The sequence below is a fragment of the Triturus cristatus genome, chromosome 5_2 (genome assembly GCF_964204655.1).
Source record: "Triturus cristatus chromosome 5_2, aTriCri1.1, whole genome shotgun sequence".
NCBI classification, from domain to species: domain Eukaryota; kingdom Metazoa; phylum Chordata; class Amphibia; order Caudata; family Salamandridae; genus Triturus; species Triturus cristatus.
In genome coordinates this window covers 184,826,422-184,848,485 of record NC_140588.1, presented here as the reverse complement: position 1 = coordinate 184,848,485, position 22,064 = coordinate 184,826,422, and the positions used below count along the sequence as shown (strand labels likewise).

At 41.4% G+C, this 22,064-nt stretch overlaps 1 long non-coding RNA gene across 1 annotated transcript in view; it reads right to left on the bottom strand.

Moving 5' to 3' along the window:
- LOC146822766 (uncharacterized) overlaps positions 1–22,064 on the bottom strand; it is a 388,855-nt gene that overhangs the window by 212,494 nt on the left and 154,297 nt on the right. The window contains exon 2 of the long non-coding RNA XR_014961828.1: positions 9,412–9,516. This is a non-coding gene — a long non-coding RNA (uncharacterized LOC146822766). The remainder of the gene's footprint in view (positions 1–9,411; positions 9,517–22,064) is intronic.

Genomic DNA, 22,064 nt, shown 5'->3' with positions numbered 1-22,064 from the left:
CAATATTCTCTCTGCATATAAATTATAGAATTGTCATATCATTACAAGATCAGTGGGTACCATTATGCTGTTTAAAGCCATCTAAAGCCGTATTGCTAACATGTTCTACTCGTTTTAAATAGAATTTTGCCAAGGTGTTTGCATTTCAACAGTTGGCTGTTTTGAGAATTTCAGGCAGGGCCCCCCCCCCCTGTCCAAATACCTTACTAGTCATGGCCCCTCTTGAGGAATGGGCTACAAACCTTGAGAGGTCTATAACCGCTTCACTTATAATTGTGCGTTGCGTATTCATCTGTCTATTGTTACTGTAGAAACGGGTTTATAAGGTTTCACATAGGATAGGAGAAGTTGATCAATACCATGCGCTCAGAATTCCACGATTTTCTTTCATATTCCTTCATACATCTCACCACACATACTTTTTCACAATAATAAAAAAAGGGGGTAGAATACAGAATCAGACATAGTTTTGGTTCTTTTCCATACATCGAAGTGTACACCTTCAGCCGAATGGAGCCTGTTGGATAACTCTAGGGCCTTGATGTAAAAGTCTCTTTTAAAGGAAATTATACATAAGAAGGTAGCCAGTTTCATAGATATCTGTTTAAGAGAGAGGTAAGTATTGTTTGACCAGGAACCTAACAGGTTGAAAATCAGATTGACATCCCACATGGATTCATATTATGCTTTTGGGGGTCTCTTTAGTCTCACACCTTTCATTACACTTTTTATTAGAGGATTACTACAAATTGCTAAATTATTAACTAGGGCACGGCCAGAAGAAATTGCAGATCTATAACAATTGATCATTCTATAGGAAAGACCAGAGTCAAAAAGACTTGCCAATTAATTGGCTATCTTCTGTACAGGCACTTCCATGGGATCGAAATCCCTTTCCATGCATGAACTACACAACTTTTCCCCCACGCCTCTCTTTCTTTATCTTGATCCTGGTGCCCAAGATTCATCCAAAAAGCTTTCACCTTCTGATGAAAGGTCTGAATGTCTATTTAAGCACCTGAAATCTTCCAAACAAAAAGGTCCATCCTTCCCTCTAATACCAAAGGGTGTTCATCTCTGTCTGGACCTTGTAGAAGCCCTAAAGATACAGGGACCAGGTGTGGATATCTATTGCAAGTTCTATCACCCCGGGGAACCAGACTTAGGACCTCTAGAAGGGAGTCATTAGAATAATACTGCTGGACTCTAGTCTCACTTTCCACAGTACTCTCCGAATCATGGAGAAGAGGTGAAAGGTATATCCTCAGTTCTTGCCCCAACACTGAAGAAAGGCGTTTACAGCTGCTGCCTTTGTATCTGGTCTTCAACTGAAGTACGCTGGTACTTGGAAGGTTAGTCTCCTTGCAAATATATCTATCTGAATTGGTCCCCAAAGATCTTGTATCAGGGATATAAGCTCTAATTGTAGCATCCAATTGCTAGAGTCTCTGAGGAAACTGGAGTTCCAGTCCACCCTTACATTCTGAAGCCATGGAATAAATTCCACTCTTAGAAAAATCTTATGTTATCAGCAAAAATACCAACTTTGTTTCGATAAGTCTGACAACGTTCTGGATTTTGTACCCCCAATCGATTCATATATGAAACTGCTGAAAACTACACGAATCATTGTGTTTGAATCTTTCAGTAAATTCTTAAAACTTATAAGGGCATTCCGGACAGCCAATATTTCCAAACAATTTATGTGAAGTGACTGTTTCCCTAGGGACCATCTTTCCCCTGTCTCCAGATTGTCTATTCAGGCTGCACAACCCTGGTTGCTCGCATCTGACTCTAGGACGAAATATGGGATGTTCCCGAAGATGGCCTTGCCATTCCAAGCTTTGAGATTTTTTAGCCACCAAACCAGGTCCTCCCATGCATCTTGTGATAGGGCTATTGAATCCCCATACCATAAGCCTTTCCTTAGCCCAAACGCTTTCAGTCTCTGTAAACCTCTTTAGGTAAGTGGGCCAGGAGAGATTGCTTGAATGGAAGATGACAAAACTCCCCAAACTCTTGCCAGATCGCTCAGTAGTAAAGCATTTTTGGACAAGACCCTCTCACATCTTTTTTTATATTTGTCACCTTTTTGTGTGGGAGTACTAGTTAGGATAAAATGGAGTCCAGTCAAAATCCAGAAACTCAATTTTTTGTGTGGGAACCATAACGGAGTTCTTGGTATTTATTATAAACCCTAAGCTCTCTAAGAGTTCTACTGCCCAGGATAGATGTATTTGAAGCTCCGATCTGTCCTGTGACATAATGAGTATGTCATCTAGATATATAATCAGACGGACTCCTCTTTCCCTGAGGTAACCGACTACCATGCGAAGCACTTTGGTAAAACACCATGGGGCAGAGGACAGTCCAAAGGGTAGGCAGAGAAATTGTTAGCAACACCCTTCCAAGCGAAGGGAGTCCATGGGTATTTTAAAATAGGCATATTTGAGGTCTAATTTTACTAGCCAATCCTTGGTTCGCAAAATGTCTCTCAGGAGATGGATACCCTCAATCTTGAAGTGCCTGTAGTTCAGGAATTTGTTTAATTTCCTCTGATTTATAACTGATTGCCAGCACTTGTCTTTCTTTTTTACCAAGAAGATTGTACTTACAAATTTCCCTAGTTTTTTCTATCCTGCAACTTGGGTTAACACTCCTTTGTCTATCATTTGGGTCACCTCCTGGCCAATGAGGGTCATCTTTTCTGCATTTAAAACCAACTCTTTGAGTTTTGTCACTTGTACTGAGTTTTCCCAAAAGTTTATTTTGAACCCTCTGACAATTTCCAGCACCCAGTGGTCCTGTGTTATTCTTTTCCAACTCTGAATTGACAATCTTAGTCTTCTCCCTACCTTTATGGTCAAATAAGTAGTTTTGCTCACCTTGACATCCTTGGTTTGAAGTTCTGGGTCTTCAGACAAGGTTTCTCTGGGTTCTCCCTCTTTGTGAGTAGAAGTTTGAGTTCTGGCAGTAGCCCCTTCCATAACTAGGGAATCTTCAATGTTCTTCTGGGTAGAACTGAGATCTAAATGACCTATGGCTGACAACCATTTCCCTCCTGTCAACCCGTCCAAATGGGGCTTGAGCCACAGACTCCGAGCAGGATTGTTTGCGCTATACTGAAAGCAGTAAAGGTAGAATGTTATTTTCTGATTGACTTTACAAATTTATCTCCGAAGAGGAGTTCCTTAGTGTCACCCATGTCTTCTATAGATGATAGGTCTGCTAACTTAGGGTTCATCCTCATTAGGACTGCCTTTTGTCTCACCATGAGCAGGTTGGCATTGACATTGCCAACCATGCATACAGCCCGTTGGGCCCAGCCCCTTTGGAGATCAACATTTACAGAGCCGCTTTTCCCTCTGGCATCTTCGGCCATGTTTAAAATGCCTGTAAGTGGTCCCAGAATGTCCAGGAATTTTTTTAGCATTGCTTTATGCATTTTTTATACCATTTCTTGGATCCTTCCCAAATTTAAATAAAAAAGTTATCAGTTCCAGGTCCAAGGTAGGTGTATCACACACCTTATCTCCAGTTGAGGGTCTTGGCCACTTGTTTCTAAGTAGGTTGCAAGCTTCTCTGTCTAGAGGATTCCTTACCCAGTAAGTTAGGTGATTGGAAACGTGATCCATTAGCCACTACTCTGCGATACGGGGGTGCCTAATTGTAGTGGGGTTAAACATTTCAGCCCCAAAGGGGTCTTTAATCTCATGAGAGGTAGATGGTTGTTCTATATCCTCGTCTAGGTCCTCTAAGGTATCATTTATCTTGTGGGACAAATATAAACTCATCCATATCAATCTCATCATAGATTATATTATCTATTGATTAGCTGAAGCTGTCTTTAGAATCTCTTGTGCCAAAAAGGTATTTTTTTCCCATCATGCAGCTATGGGCAACTTTTCTATGTGCCCCGTCCAGGTGGCCAGCTTCTCTTGTGCTGCTAAAATCACCATTCTCTATTGTAGCTCGAGGGCTGCAATTGCTGTAGGTGTGATTGAATGCCTTTTCTATGTGTTTCCTCTTTTGAGAAACCTTCCCTCCTCTCTGGGGTCCGAGGTAGAAGGGGACTCTCCATCTGAGAGGGAAAAATTATTCTCTTCTACAGGGGATTCACTCTTCCTCTTAGTTAGTGTGGCATCCACCGCCTCTCTTACAGAGGAGTTACGTTAGTCCTCTAGGAATTTTTTAACGCTATCCCCCTTGAGCTCAGGAGATGTCTGGAGCTTGGGATTGTTACTTTCCATTTCCCTTTTTTTGTTATTCATTATTTATCTGTATTCTTTTTAAAAAAAATTGATCGGTTGGTTACTCACATATCATTTTGCACTTTATTTTGATGCTCTAAGGGTAGGCCTGAGTTGCCCTGGACTGTTTTCCTTCCTGTCAGTAGGGGGGGAGTAAAGCAACGCCTTAAACTTAATAGAGGAGGAGAAACTCCTTGCCTCTGGTAATCACTCAGATCAGCGCAGTCGTTGCAGCTCGAGCAAGGAGCTGTTGTCAAGGTTCTGCACCCTGGCCTTTGAAATGGGCGAATGGACGTCAACAAAAAGGCAAAAACAACAGTTGATGAACAGAATGCAGAACAATGTCATACATTCACCCCAGTACAGAGATCTGGGCCTAAATCCATCATTTTTTTGCTCACCATTCCATTCAAGTTTGAACCCAGCCATATGCAAATCAGTCTTGACCCTGTACTTCATGGGAACAGTCCAGCCCGAACTGCCAAGCCAGGTCCTCCCTGGACTGGAAACAAGCATCGTAGAACCGGTTTCGGGGTTTGACCCCTCTTCAGCCAGGATAGCTTGATTCTAGTGGCATGGAGAGCACGGGACTCACGTCTGAGCATACCCGTCCCACTTGGGGTGACAAATGCAAAAACAACAGTTGATGGACAGAATGCAGAACAATGTCATACATTCACCCCAGTACAGAGATCTGTGCCTAAATCCATCGTTTTTTTGCTCACCATGCCATTCCAGTTTGAACCCAGCCATATGCAAATCAGTCTTGACCCTGTGCCTCATGGGAACAGTCCAGCCCGAACTGCCAAGCCAGGTCCCCCCTGGACTGGAACCAAGCATCGTAGGACCGGTTTTGGGGTTTCACAAGACTGTTTCTCTTTCCTTTGTTGTCATTTGACTGCGGTGATCTAATGCGGCAGCACGTACAAAGACGCAATGTCGTTTTGATCAAAGGGTTCTGTCTGGACACGCCTCGTTGTTATGAAAACCGGATAGGGCTCCCGTTTTCTTTAAGATTTAATAAGTATAATTTGCAAATGCCAGAGCGGAGGATCACGATGGCGCATGTTTAAAGGCGGTCACATCGTCGCTACTTTTATTATGTGTTTGTTAAACACTGCAGTATCGGCAGTAACCTCAGGTCAAAGTCCAGAGTTCTTCCTCACGCTGTCAACATTTGAATCGATTATCCAATTATCAAGGGATTTTGTTCTTACCTGACCCAACCATAATTTGGATGGATGAAGGTTATTGCCTATCACTGCATAGTATGTGAAATCTGTCACAAAAGGTGATTTGACAATCTGACAATCTATGTACAGATATATTAAACCCTAGTATATTAGACACCATTAAAGTTACGCAGAAGTTGGTAATCACACAACTTATTGGTTAGATTGACAAGTTATAAAGAGCAAGGAAGAGTATACTTATCGTGTTGAGGAGCAGCTAATAAAAGAGAGAATGACTATGTACACTGGATACTTGTACTCTCTCGTGAACATTCCAATGTTTATGATGTATTAATTCTTTAAAGGGCTGCATCTTGAGGCAGCAATAAAAGCTTAGTGCATAAGGGTAGCCTCCAGTCGTGCAATGAAACCGGGCTGACTTTAGCCTCCTTTCACAGCTGCTACTGTGTGTGCATATTAGCACACACAGAATGAGCTGTGAAAGGAACTGAAGCTCTGGAGCACGAAGGAATGATAAACCTCCATTTCTCATTGAAGGCTGTAGTTTTTTCATTAGGACATTCCACCCACATAGCTCTCACTAGTGGGCTATACTGATCATTAAAGTATCTCTCCCTTGTGATAAGACCTCACATTCAGCTCAGGCCTAATAAGCTGGAATAAGCCTTTCACAGCAGGTAAAGCTGGCTACTGTGGGCTGTAAGGCTATGGTACCATAGCTGCATGAAGAGACAGTGTTTTCTCTGTTATCTTTCAGGTTCTTCTCTTCTCTGCTCTTTTTCTTCCTTTAGAAGTTGTGATGCATTTTCTCACTTAGCTTTTCCTATCCGTACACTACTGTCTGGTACATGGCCTTCATCCAGCCACTTGCCCCATCTAATTACCTTAGCATCGTCCTGATAGTTCAACTACTGTGTGAAACCGCACCTTTTGCCACCATACAGAGGTGAGCTGCACCATGCACCGGAGCTCTGAAACATACTGCTTTTCCATCTGAGGACCTACTCAATGTGAGGACTGAATGAGGATGCTCAAAATAAATAAGGAGGAAAACAACGTTATACAATTCAACCAAATCTCATGCATAATTGCCAAACGATCTCGCGAAGCACTGTTGGAGAATCTGGTGCACATCAAAATATGGTCAAAGTTCCTTGTAATGTTTTAAGTATAGTGTTAGGTGGAGAAAATCAGAAGAACTCTTTCACACTGGTCACCATCATTCTTCAAAAACATATTCGGGTTCTCTTGGGTTATGTAGAACTTTTTTCGTGCAACATTTCCATATTTTGCCTTTGCATAATTAAGCGAAGATTTTTAAAAAGTACACAAAATTATACACAATTATGTAAAATGCAAAACTGCCATTTTCTGTACAAAATAGCACAAAAATACAACTGCTGCTACCAGCACCCACTCACATTCTGGTAATTCAGGCTGTTCCTAGGCACTCTCACAAAAAAAGGTTTGCTGTGAACAGTTCATCATTTTGTGACATGGCATAATATCATGATTTCAGAGATTTTGTGTAACAAGCATTATGTGAAATTACTAAAATTACTCAAGATTATGCCAGTCTCACCAGAGCCTAACTGGAACAGCATAACATGGACAGTGTCCTAAAGAAGGGAGGTTGTGAATACGCTCACAGATATACAGGGGGGATGAAACACAAATGTAATATGTAAGGACGTTTATCTGCAAAGTGATGGCACTATATGTCATAAAGGGGAAACATCCTTTTCTACACAGTCTTTACCATGCAATGCAATTCCCACACTGTCTTTAACATGCATATGCATTTACCATGCTTATACTTTTACAATGCGTGACTTTACATGCATGCCTTTACCAAGCATGGTTTTGCTACGCATAATGGTGAGTATTGCATAAGCATTTTTAAATGTTTTTTATAAAGATATATATATTTTGTAATTATTTTTTATTATGATATTTAAAATAAATGTAAAAAAAGTTTTAGTAGTGGGATGTAAGGAATTTAGGGGTAATGGATAGGGAAATGTATTAATACTCTGGTGTTAACTAAGATACCTTAGTATTAAATATGTAATGTAATCTAAAAGCAATAAATAATATTTTAAGTGATTAATGCTAATTATTTTATAAAAGATGTAAATAATGATTTAGAAATAGGTTGTAAGGGGTATATAGGGGTCATGGGAGGGGAAGTATATTAATACTCTGGTGTCAACTAAGTGCCTGTGTATTAAATATGTAACCTAATCTAAAAACAATAAATGTTATATAAAACAATTAAGGTAAATTATGGTAAAAAAGCAATTAAAATTATTTAAAATAATTAATGCAATGTGCTTTGAAAAAATGTATATAAAGATTTAGGAGCGGGATGTAAGTGCTATAGAGATAATGGGTGGGGAAGCTCCACACAGTTGAAATTATTGGATTTTTACCAACAGTCCATAAATACCTGACAACGATTGCACCAGTTTAATTTCCTGGAAACTTTGCTCTTTTTTTTAATTTACAGTAAATGATAAAGGATGCAATGACTTTTTTAAATAGAATTGTTAATAGAATGATACCAACCCTCTTTGGCATTATTAGGTTTTGAACCTCCCTCCAGTAGGTCGAGTAACAGTTCCACCATTCAATAGGAAACCTTAGTTTCCTTCTGTGACCCAGCCTGCTTAGACGGACAATCCATGTGTCTTCAAAGTATTTTAGAAGTGGGACCAAATATTTCCCCATTTTCTGAAAAACATCTAATTGAAAAATTGAAGTGTAGAAGTCATCCACACACTCAAAGAGTACAACACACAATGAAGTGACTTTTCAAATCTCATGTTGAAGTTTACTGTTAGGCATATCATTGTCATCTAAGGATGCTATTTTAATTTTTCGCCAATATAACTGGGAAAAATGAAAACAAATCCTTGAATTTGGATGTTAGGGTAAATTCTAGTAATTATATTAATCATTTGTTATTCGAATTCAGTTATAATTACCTAGTTCTTTTATTTATTGTTTTGGATTTTACAATGTATATAATCTCTGTCTGTGTTGATGATTGTATATCAGGCAGAAACTGTAATTTAATGTCATTGTTGTGTTGTTAAGGTTTGCATCAATAATATAAATTTGGGCGAATGAATGGGGAGTGGTTTTAAGTATTCCATGAATCATCAAAGTCCACTATTCTGTAGGGCTGCTGTGTTATGCACTATATGAAAGATGAATGTTTGTTTCCGAGGGTTCTTATTATCATTGAGTAGAAATGGTTCATGAATAAAATATTCTGTCAGTTCAGAATAGGTTTGTGGTGTTACTCTTTGGGTATTACTTTCCTGTTCTTGGTCTTGCACCATTGTTCTTAAATTTGTGATTGTGGGGTTACTACTGGCGATGTGTATTAGGATGTTCTGGGCCACCACCCTAAAAAATGGGCGGCAGGGTTCATTGGAGGTGTCAGCAAGTGACTTAGTTTGTTGGATATTCTCTCTGATTCTCTCTAACTTCAATCGCCATTGCAGAGTAAGAGTGGTTATGCTCAGTGGTTCTTTCCACTATGTTACCAAGAGTAACCACTCTGCCTTTGCAATGGGGTCCGAAATATTCAACACACCTCCAATGACTCATTGGCTCAGTTAATCTCTCCTAAAAACAAATATAGCCACTCTATTTTAGAAGCCTATTTCCCCTTTTGAAGAGCACATAATGGGCTGGTCAAGGATATTCCATGTTTTGAAGATCTGAAAAATGTACAGGAAAACATTTAGTAAGTGTTCATAAAATGTTGTAAATGTTTTTACATTTCCGGTAATTCCTCCTGAAGAAAGAAGAAGAAAGCGTATTCAGTTGACTGTTAAAATCTGTTGACTTAAATAGTTTATTAACATTGTCCAACCTGAAAGACAAAAAAAATTCTATTCTTCCCTGGTTTGAAAAGAGTGTGAGGGTAATTTTTTAATTGTTGAATATTCATTTACCATCTAGATGATTCCTTGTTTTGTTGACAGATTTCTTCTTTTGTGATGTGAAGCTGGAAGATTGCATGTTTATCTGGAGTGGAGTTGGCCTTGTTTGTTATACACCTGCAAAGTGAATAAAAGTGTGTTAGAATAATGATAAAAAGATGTTTTACTTTTTTTTAATGTTCCTGAAGAAAGATAGAAATTACAATTGGGTTAACTGTTAAACCCTGTTGAGATTAAAAAAAAGTCCTTTAAGAGTCTTCAACATGCAAAAAAATACATTAGTTTTCCCTGTTTTGCAAAGTGTTTGAGGTTATTTTTTATTGTTGAGCTTTTTATTTATTTTTTAGATGTTTCCTTGTTTTGATGACCATTGCTTTAGTTATATTGCAAAGCTGGTAGATTTTGTGCTGACCTGATGTGGAGTTGTTTGGGTTCTTTTGTTGTATACCTGTAAAAAGAATCAGAGTTGTTTAGTATGTTTATGTTTTTTTACCTCATGGGTTTCATTTACTTTTAAGTTTATATGTTTAACTTTGTTGTATTTATTTATTTACCTCAATAATGGTATTTTATGAGTTGCTTGAACTGCTGCTTCTTGTTTTATTTGTGTTGATGGATGATTCCCCTTTTTTCTTTATTCAGATTTGTATCACAAAGTTCTAAATGGAAAGAAGAATATGTGTTTCATTTTGCTCCCCAGCCTCTATCCAGCAACATACCTGCCTAGGCATTCGGCAGAGTTAGAATAGTAAATCTTCCCCCAGTCAATGTCCAGCACCTTCCCTAACTGGGTACTTGGCAGAGTTGGATCAAAAAATCTGCCTCCAGTCTGTCTATCTTCTTCTCTGACTAGGCGCTTGGCAGAGTTAGAATAGTAAATCCGCCCCCCAGCCACTGCCCAGCACCTTCCTTGACTAGGCACTTGGCATAGGTAGAATAGCAAATCTGACCCCAGACATTGTCCAGCACCCTCCCTGCCTAGGCATTTGTCAGAGTTAGAATAGTAAATTTGCCCAACCAGCTACTGTAGGCACTTGGTGGGTGGAGCTAGAATAGAAAATCTGCCCCTCAGCGACTGTCTAGCTCCTTCTCTGACTAGGCACTTGGTGGAGTCTGAATAGTAATTATGCCTCCTAGCCACTGCCCAGCACCTTCCTTGCCTAGGCACTTGGCATATTTAGAATAGTAAATCTGCCCCAGCCAGTGTCCAGTGCCTTCCCTGACTAGGCATAGGCACTTGGTAGAGTTAGAATAGAAAATCTTCCCCTGCCACTGTTCATCTCATTTCCTGCTCCCAATCACTGTTCAGTATCTTCCCTGACTAGACACTGATTAAAAAAACATAGGACCCCAGTCACAATTCCGCAACTTTTGGGATTTAGTATTAAAAATGAAAATTATGCATTGTTAATATAATAAAAAGATATTTTAAAAAATGAAAATTAGGCATATATTTTAACTTACATTTATATCAAATTTGTAAGTATCGCCAAGTTTATTTCACTGGGGAATTGGGATAATCTGCAGAATACATTTTGAAAATGTAAAAAAATGATATGAAATTTCAGTTTTTTTTAATATAATATGAAATTTTTACATGCATTTATCTTGTTAGCTATGCTTACTATGATAGATGGCAATGTTTAAAAAAGCATCTCCAAAATACTCCTACTCTCTCTGGTGCACATGGTGAATTTAGAAGGCAGTGTACCACTGATTAAAAAATGGTGGGTGGCTGTTTTTATATCTTTTTTAAGGTTTAACCTTAATTTTCAAATAACTAACTGCTGTTATCTGTGTTTTTTCTGTGAACAAAAGTGTGACTAAACCTGTGATTTTTTTTCATGTTTTTGACCTTCCTCAGAAAGTTTGTCCACCATCTTAGTTGGGGGGGTAAAGTCACAAGCTGTGTAGAAATTCAAATTGTTTCCTTGTTGCGTTGTGATATAATGATGTTGAAAACATTTGTGTAATGTTGCAGTACAGTTTCTGAAAGCTGTAAAGCTTTCTTTCTTTGTAGGAAGCTTAAATATTTCTCTTTTATAAGCAGTTGGCATAGAGGGGTGACACCTTAGATTTTTTTTCTAAGCGTGATCTTTGCATGGAGGATCATGGTAATTAAGTAAGCCACAATTTAAGGCAACCCATTTGCCCTGTCTTGTTTCAGGACTTTGGCCGGTGTTCTGTCCTAAATCACCAGGTAATGTACGCGGCCCTCTGCACTTGCATACTTGGATAAAGGATTAGTTCATCAGGTCACAAATCAGCAATTGATTCTCACTGCTTGTGCTGAGTTTATTGCTGTGAGGAACACTACCTTTTCCCGCAGTTTTAAGATGTCAATCTGGCTATCGGCTTCTTTGACTGGCACCAGTAATGACTTTGGCAGTTTCCTAAGTTATTACATACAATGCACTGGACATAACAATAATTGTGCATCTATGTTGCGGAAGAACCTTATTACGCTACAAAAGGAGCTAAGGAAAGAGTCCAAAAAGTGTTGATAGATAAGTATCTAAATTATCAGAAAAGGTTGGACATGGATTTTACGTCAAGTCAGAGATGATTTCTGACCAAACCGAGCTTCATTTAATGGCAGGGCAGCAAATCCAGTACTTGTAATTAATTTCACACTCAGCACCTCTTACAAAGGAAGCATAGGTCATTATTTAGAATTTGACTGATGGGATACTCTCTCAAAACATGGTGAATACCCTATCCACCATATTACAAATGCCAAGAGGGTATAATGCACTCGTAATACAGTGGACAGGACATCTTCCAGGTTTGTGATTAAACATCCCCCCACCAGACTCTAAATAAAGTCCTCGCCACATTTGTTACAAAGTAGCCCATCCACCAAGCTCCAAATAAGGCCTATAGTCATTTGGTAGCAATGTGTTTCATCATGCATCTTGGTGGCACCGTAAAGAAAAACATTTTTAGGTCAGTCTTCAATTTTCCTTTTATTTTTTTTCTCTTTTTATAAATAATCAGGAAGGACAACTTTATGGGAATATATGGGGGTAGAAATGTTCTGTACTTCAGGTGAACTTGGTATGGAATCAGGAGCTGTATTGCTCGACAGGAATACCACAGCAGACTTTAACTGAAAACGTGCAAGTTATCTAGACATCAAGATTCTAAAAAGTTGACACTTTTAAAGAGAGGCACATACATTTTTCGAAATAATGTCAATACTGCATTTAGCCACTATTGCATGTATGTATGTTTTATGTGGTATTTCTATGACGCACGTCTAGGCAAAAGGCAGAGGAGTACTGTACAGGGTCACTATTGATCTGCTGTATATTGCAAGAGGGTGGAGTAGGCCTGATGGCAATGTGTTCTTTTTCACCAGCATTATGACAGGCAAAACAATGTAATGCTGCAGAAAAACCTATTGTCTCTATTTATTTTCACATTCACGCCCTCCTTTTCTTCTCCTTGCCATTGTCATCCTCATTGACAAACTCCTAGTTCATGTAGGAGTTGATTTAGGAGTGTAAAAAGGACCTTTTATCGTCTAGAAACCTTTTCTCGGTTTTTGACCATTGCAAAGGTTATTACAAAGTTTCCTGGTCTACCTTTGCTTTTGCCTAGCCAAAATTGATGTCTGCATCACAAGATTATTTACAGCAGAGAGTGAGATAATTTTTACTGTAATCGACCTGAGCCAAGCTGGAAAACCTACCCAGAATATATCTTTGCCAGTTTCCACTTTGATAAGTGTTTATTTGCATAGTGGCAGGTGTATGCTCAAATTCTATGTTCACGTTTGCCTTTTGTTGAGATTCTTTTAAGATCACTAAGGGGCACATGTACGACCAGCAGCTGGAAACAGAGATTCAGCCCGTTTGCAACTGCTAAAATGGCTTTTGCCTGGTACCAACTCTATTTTGTGAGTTGATAAACTATTACGAACTCGAAAAATAGGGTTTGTAAGTCATCATTAGGAAGGGGCGCGCCAAGGGCTTCCCTTCCTAATAGCGAGCTGCAGTGGCTGTACGATTGTTTTGCGACCAGAATGCGGTTGCAAAACAATCGCAGATTACCCCTACTTCAAGTTGGTGGTAAGCCAGTGGCAAATGGGAAGGGGTCCCAGGGGACCTCTTTCCCTTTGTGAATGGTAGGGGGAAAAATTAAGTGTAGGCAGTGGTCCCACAGAACAACTTAAAGAAGAGCATTAATGAAACATCTCTGACTTCAAATTGAAAATGAAAGGGCCTTATTCCCGGAATAAGTAGTACATTTACCTCTGTAAAAGTATGCCGAATTAAGGTAAAGGTTTGCCCTTTTTTTGGAATCATAATCACAGTATTACACCTGGAAAGCTGTTCCAAGCACAGTTTTCTAGGCATACTGCTCTGAATGTCATGTGACATCTACCACTGACTACTTTCCGCCCATTCCTCCACACTTCTAGGATCCCAAGTGAAGAAAAGTTAATCTCAGAGTCCTACTTTAAATCAATTGTGCCACCTGTTTTTGAAATCTCATCTAAATTAGGTCTGAAAGGAATGGGCATCCATTTCCTCTTCTTGAAGCATTAGTAATGCATTGTTGTTCTAAGGACTGCCATATTCAAAGTTACATATTTTGACAAGGGTTGCACATCCAATCTTAGCATTTTAAATTATTCCAAAGTCACTGTAATATTACCTCTGACTAATGAAAATCCAACATGGTATATTGAAAACCAGAGACAAATTATTGACAACACATGTTTATCAAGGCTGTGAACACATATACAAAGTATGAAATATATATTTAAAACGGAAATATCCCTGACAGTACATTTCGTTCTTCAGTGGACTATATCAAGGCAGTGTAAAAATGTTCAAAGTATAAATTATACAATATTATCGTTACCCAACAGTTAATGGCTCTTCTACCTAGTAATCAACATTTTCCTGTTTAAACAGAAATCTTTGGTGAAAAGCTGCCAGATCTCTGATTAGGCTCGTGGAGCCTGACAGCTCAGGAGTGCGCTCTCCTCTTTTCTCTTTGGACACTATCCTGGCCATTCTAGTAGAGTGTCTCTATAACGAGTGATAGCCCTTGTGATCACACACAGGGGCATATTTACAAGCCACTATCATCACCAGAACGTCACTTTTAGTGACGTTCTGATGGCGATACAGGCTTCGCCATATTTACAAGACAGCGTTAAGCCACTTAACGTGGCTTACTACTTTCTTGTAAATAAGGCACCCATTCACGCTATACTTGGTATACTAATGGGTGTTCCTTTGGGGGTTCCACCGCAACACCCAATGATTTTGAAGCTGCCCCATATTTACAAGGGTGGCATAAATATGGGGCAGCACCAAAAAAAAGACCAAATAAACCTGGTCTTACCCTGGTGAAACGAGGAGAAATGCTTTGTTTCGCCTAGTTTTTGCTGTTTCTAGGTGTGCCACATTGTGCAGCACATATAGACATAGCAAAACGCCATTGATTGTTTATGTGCAGGAAGGTGTCCCTTCCTGCACATAAACAATCTTTTTTAAAAAATGACGTGTTGCACTTCTATGTGTGCTGCTTTCTGCAGCAAATATAGAAGTTACAAAACACCATTGGTGAGTGTTTATGTGCAGGAAGGGACGCTTTCATGCCTATAAAAAATCTTACCCTGCAACGCAGGCAACCTTGCACAATGGCGCAAGAGTGCCTGCGTTTGCGCTAGACAGCTGCAATTAACGCCAGCGCAGGGCTGCACCGTATTCTTGTAAATACGGTGAGGCTCGGCGCTTCTGAAGTGGCGGAGCACAGCGTTAAACCAAAAGGCTTACGCTGCGCTCCGTCACTTCATTGTGAATATGCCTCACGGGTTGGGTTAGTATACTCTAGAAAACACAACACTCAGGTTAGAGTCATTTTTGTGAAAGCTTAGCTGTAAGCAGTCATAAACAAAAATGCCTGTCATTTGAAGCAGAAGTTGAAGTACATAAAATAAAGTATAGGAACTATGATAAGTGCAATGGGGTGCAGTCAGCGAATTTGGGGGCGAGGAAGCAAGAAGTATGGGAACTGTTGGTGTAAAATGAAAAACAAGTATTGGCAATGCCAACAGGTCTGACTTTAAAGGAATGTTGTATGGTAATGTGAAGCATTACAAGTAGATAGATTGGATATGTATTTGATAAGCTAGATGATTGGCTTGAATGGATATGTATTTGTGCGGAAGCAAATAGCTGTAGAACTATATTGTTGTAGGTTGAAATGTCAGGTGACAGTTGCACAGTCACTCCAGACCTAAAAATCCATGTAGGGTAATTACTGCCCCCTTCGATCTGTGCTGCTGCTAGGGAAAAAGATCATTAATTATCTAGTTATCTGAGATATTTCGTTAGCAATACAATGTCAAGTGTCTGCCCCTGAGACTTCAAGCTCAAGAAGCTAGAGAAATAAACAAAAAGATCACAGCTGTGTGGAAGGCAAGCACTTTTTGTGGAAGTACACAACTTCCACCCAATCAAAACATGTACTCCTGGGTCCCAAGATGTGTGCAAAGCCACTCTCTAGTGATACTCACACAATTGTCTGGCAAAAGCTGCACTGCCAGACGGTAAAGATTGGGAATTTCAATCCCAATAGATACTGCCCACTTCAACCACTGATTTGAAGACAGAAAAGAAAAGCAAGCAGTGCAGTTAGCATAAATTATATTTACAAAGGGTCAGAGGTGGTGTTATAGCTCAATTGTCCCCTGTGGAACTAATAGACCAGTGCTATAATCTCAGCTCCCCCACTTGACCAAAGTGTCCAGTCTTGATCAAATCACTTTACACCCCACTGCCTTAATGACATATGTGGCACAATTTGAAGTGTTTAGAAACAGCCCAAACACTTCTATGGTGCTAGATATAAAAACTATGCATTCTGTGGTGGAGTGTGAAGCTGCACTTCCTTACTTCACAAAAGGATCTTGAGGCGGTCACAATCACCTACGGCTGCTTTCATAAAATAGGATTCAGAGCCACAAAATAGAAGCCAGTCCTGGAAGTATGTCAGATCTTAAATCAAAGCGATTCTGCAGGTATGGGTGAGATAGCAAGAGAAAAGCTGTAACTGATCATGTGCCAGGTTATTGGCAGGCCATCACAGCAGGTGTTTTGGACTGTGATGGAAAAATGAAAAAAAACCTGCTATATCTACTTTCCCTATGGTAATTTAAGAAACACGCATTGTGTGCACTTCATCATTTTTATATGCAATGCAGCCACGTCGAGAGTATCATTTGACACTGGCTTTGGGCAGAACATAGTCTGTTTGAATGACATATACAGCAGCCTGCTGTTTTACAAATTTTGCATATGTTCACAAGGTGATTATTGTCATGTATACAAATACATCTCTGCAATGTCATTCCCCCAGGCCTGGGAACTGCTTATAAGTATGGCATAAGAGAAGAGGGATGTTTGGCAGTGCCTGCGCATGTGCAACCCAGGTAACTTTCTCTATGTTACGGAATGCTAATCGACATGTAAATCCCTGTATTAATTAACGTCCGACTCAGTGATGCAGCGAGTGCAAGGTAAGTAGTTTTCTTTTTTTAAATTTTATTTTCCCAATTCCGTCATCTGTTGAAACTCCCCCGCTCCACTGCTCTTAACTGCACCGACTGCAACATCTAAATGAGACTCATGAGCCCACAAGCAGATACCTCTTCGCATTTAGCACCACCATAAAACCACTATCAGAGCGCAGGATCATATCCAGGGCCAGACAGGGAACCAAAAGAAGCCCTAGCCAAAATGTTCAAACCAGACCCTCTCCTGCTTGCCTTCTATTCTTTCTCCCTCTTTCTGACCCGCCGACCTAGGAATATTTTTCACTCTATGGGTATATTCACAAGAACGTGTGCAAAACATCACCAAAAAAATGTCAACGCAACTTTACACATTGCAGCCTATCGCGGGAAAATAACCCTGTGTCAACGTGGAATTCACAACAAGGCGGCCCCATGCGAAAGTTTCCTGAAACCGCGGCCAATGCCTGCAATACAACCACCTTGACGGAGATAAAAACACAAACCCCAATGCGAAAAAACCTGCGATGGGCCAAAGGGTGATGAGGAAATCAGAGCTAAGCAGAGCCAGGGCTGCAACACACACCTGGTAGGCGGGAAAAATCACCATAAAAGTAGAAAAAACACCCTAACACAAACTGACCAACACCCAAACACCATGGAGGCAGCCGGAGCAGGCACAGAGGATGAGCGCAACCCCACAAGCACCCTGGACGACCAGCCTGGGACCTCGGGGACAGGGAAGGGCAAGGACAAGAAGAAGAGGAAGACGAAGTTCAGTCCGCAGGCAAACAGGATCGTAGTCACGGAGGTGATGGAACACCACTAAGAACTGTTTGTCACCTCCAATGTGTCATTGGGCAACAAAAATGGAATATGGCGGGCCATCGTGGACAAGGTGAATGCCGTTGGAGAGCACAAAAGGACAATGGACGAGGTCAAGAGGCGATGGAATGACTTCAAGCGAAAGACCAAGGAGAAACTCGCAGCCAACCAGAAGACAGCAATGGTGAATGGAGGTTGGGGCCCAGCGCCACAGCTCGTGCTGGATGACATGGAGGAGCTGGTGTTGACAGTCATCAGTGTGGAGACTGTGGCCGGAGTCGGGAGACCAGACACTGCTCGACAGGACACAACACAACCGCAACAGGGTGAGTGACCACCAGGTACTGGGGGACGTGTGGAGATGGCCACGATGGCACACATGCACAATCAAGCAGAGCACAGTGCACACCCTCAATGACTCTGGGTCATCACCCAGATCTATAGTCTGTCACAATGTACAATGCCATGCTGTCTGAATGTAAACATGTTCCATGCGGCAACATACATGTGGACACATTGTAATATACCCTCTCCCCTTCACATTGCAGGGCCACCGTCAACACCCCCTGCAGAGCAGTCCCGGCCACTCTTCACTGATGACGAGGAGGACAACCCCAGCATCGACGCACAAGCCCTCCTAGACATCATTGACATCATCCGCGACTCACCTCCAGGATCAGGGCTGCCCAGCTGCATCGAGGAGACCCCACCCACCACCCAAACCACCAAGCAGGAGGCACACACGGCCCTGGCAGTCTCCAAAGACCCCCAGGAACAACACATAGCCTTCCAACGCTGTGTGCTGGAGGGCCAGAGGGAGTCGGCTGAAAAAGTGCAGGTGGGGTTTGACCTCATGGCTACCAAACTGGACGCCATCCATGGGTGTATAGGCCCGCTCCAGGGTCTCCAACAAGCCCTGACTTACATCGCTGGAGTCATGACGTGGAGAGAAGAACACCTGTACGCTCAGAGGGGCTCCAGCCATACCAGCCGTGAGCTGTCACACATGCGGAGGCTCATGAAGGACATAATGTGAATGGGGGTGGAAAGGATGGCAGCCACCGCTGCACACCAGCTAAATGTAGCTGGGATCTACCATGCCCTGCAGATCCTCTTCATGGCATTGCTGCCACAAGGCATGACGATGATGAATGCTGCTGCCCCCACACTCTCCACATCTCCGCCCCCTGGTGTGCCATTGCCTCACAGTGCGGCAGACGTATCCACTCCGGCACCTGATGTGTCAGTGGCATACAGTGCCTCAGCCGGTACTGCAACACCCTCAGGTGGGGCAGAGCACGCATCCGGGGACTAGGACATGGATGGGTTTGTGATCAGAAGGAGGCACTAGCATTCATTTCCCCCACCTGGCCTGTTTCTGCTTGGTGCCGCACATGGCCCCATGACCTTCCTCTGACCCCCGATACACTCCGATGCACTCACCTTGGACAGCGACATGGACTGCCATATCCTGTTTGATGACCAATGACACGGCGACTAGACTGTGGACTGTACCCTCGCCTCCCGCAGTACTTGTCATCCCGGATGGACTCTGGCTGGCCCGCCGCAGGCCATATTGTGTAGCATGCTTGGCATTGCCCTGTACCGCTCCAGCTGCAAAACTGCACTGGATGTGCAATAAACATCCAGTAATGCACTGCTATGTTATGTCTTTCATCATTCATGTATGAATGTGTGGATGAATGTAGGGACAGTGATTTCCCTTGCGTCAATGATGCTCATTCTGTGGGATGCCAGTCAGAGGGTGCTACATTGAAAATGAAATGAAATGAATGAAATGAAAATGAAAATTGGTTTTTATATAGCGCATGTTTGCCGTGGCGTCTTAGCGCTTACTGCCATTACATCTGGATCAGATAAACTTACGATTTTGTAGGGATACCTGTGAAAAGCCATGTTTTTAGTCCCTTTCTAAATTGTAGTAAATCGTTTTGCATCCTAAGATGCAGCGGCATCGTATTCCAAACTTTAGGAGCCAGGTGCCGAAAACTTCTGCCCCCCCACTTCAGAGTCTTTACTTTTGGTACCACAAGCAGGTGGGCTGACGCAGAGCGTAAATGTCTCAAAGGGGTATACCGTTTACAGTATTGACCTATCTGTGACGGTCCTAGCCTATGCAGGCTCTTATGTATCATGCACATTGATTTAAACTGAATCCTCGCGGTTATGGGCAGCCAATGTAGCTGTTCACGCGTAATTTGACTAATAGGGCTGAATTTAGGTAGATCCAGTAACAGTCTGGCAGCAACATTCTGCAGGGTCTGGAGCTTTTGGATTAAATTTTTCTTGGCTCCAATGTAGAGTGAGTTACAATAGTCAATTTTTGACAGGATCAGTGCTGTTACAACCATTTTCCTCAATGGCATGGGAATAAACGGAAGGACTTTTCTAAGGATTTTAATTGTGTAAAAGCAGGAGGAGGTTATACTATTTACCTGGTCAATAAGGGAGAGTTGGTCGTCAATGAGAATTCCAAGGTTTTTTACCTTCTTTACTGGCTGGGGGCAGAGTCCTGCTGCTTCCGGCCACCAATTTGAATTCCAAAGAGACATATCTCCTCCAAACGTAACTACCTCCGTCTTCCCGGCATTCAATTTCAGGCAGTTATTTTGCATCCAGCAAATGATCTGACTCATACAGAACTTAAAACGCTCAGCCACAGTCTCTGGATTTGTGGCTAAAGAGATAATAATCTGTGTGTCGTCAGCATAGCAAACGGCCTTAAAGCCATGTGAGCGAATTAGTTTAGCCAGAGGAGAAACGTATATGTTGAACAGGGTAGGTGAAAGTGCCGATCCCTGAGGTACTCCACATGGCATTACAAAGTGAGAGGATATGTGCTCATCCAATACCACAGCTTGCTTTCTATTTTTCAGATAGGAATGAAGAACATCTGCAGCTTTGTCCTTTATCCCTATCTCCGCCAGACGCTGAAGGAGAATATGGTGATCCACCGTATCAAACGCGGCGGATAAGTCAAGCATTACCAATATAGCCTTTCCACCTTGATCTAGGTGTAGTCGTAAGCTTTCAGTCGCAGCAATTAATGCAGACTCAGTGCTATGGTGTGGCCTGAAACCGTGTTGAGCTATATCTAGTTTGTTATTGTCTTCTACAAAGGACCGAAGTTCCTCATTTAGCACTTTTTCAAATACTTTTGAAGGAAATTGTAGGCTGGCAATGGGACGATAGTTGGCCACTTCAAGAGGATCAAGGGTGGGTTTTTTGATAATGGGCCTAATCAGAGAGTTTTTCCACTCTACTGGAAAATACCCAGATATGAGAATATTATTCAAAAGAGGTGTTAAAATTTGTGCTACTATGTTTGGGACCATGTGAAGAATCTTTACGGGACATGGATCCAGAGAAGAGCCTGATTTAATCTCAAGAATAGCTTTCTCAACTCTATCCTGTGTAAAGGAGGAAAAGTTTCTTAAAGAAACTTTATTGTCAGATTCCTCCATCATGAACATGGCTTGCCTGACATCCTCTCCACCTATAGAGAATTCATCATAGACTTTGGTCACTTTTTCGTGAAAGAAATTAGCAAGTTTGTCGCAGAATTGCTTTGTTGTCTTTACTACCTTTGCATTTCCAAATGTGGCCAATTTAGTAACTGTCTTAAACAGCTCACCGGAGATATTTTTAGCAGCCATAATTTTCTCAGCAAAATATTTGGATTTAGCCTCGAATACGGCCTCCTTGTATGTTGTCAGTGCTTCTCTATAATATGTTTTATCTGTTTCTGAGTATTCCTTTCTCCAGAGTCTTTCTTTGGCTCGGCATATTCTCTTTAGATTTTTTAGATCGGGATTATACCAGGGGGCTGAGATCTGTTTAATATTAGTCCGCGTCCGAGTTTCCAGGCCTAGGTTTTGAATCGCTTGTTTGATCCATGTATGATAGAGAGTTACTTCTCTATCTATATCAGTGTCAGTTCCAAAGAGCATTTTGGGTTTCTGTAAGAGCAAACTAGCTTCAAGAACTGGGCCATTTATTTGATTCCAGGCATACTCAAACCCTGTTTTCTTTGACCCAACAGTTCTGTCTTGGAGTCCTTTAATGGGGACCTCGAAAAAGACAGCACTGTGATCGGTCCAGGGTAGAGCAAGAGTTTTAGTCAGTTTTATCTGGCTATGGTTTGTAAAAAAGCCATCTAGGGTGTGATTTGCCATGTGCGTGTGGCAGGTGATGATTTGCTTCAGGCCTAGACTAGAGAAACAGTCCAATAGCTCTTTGGTATCTATGTTTTCTGATGCCTCTAGGTGGAAGTTAAAATCGCCCA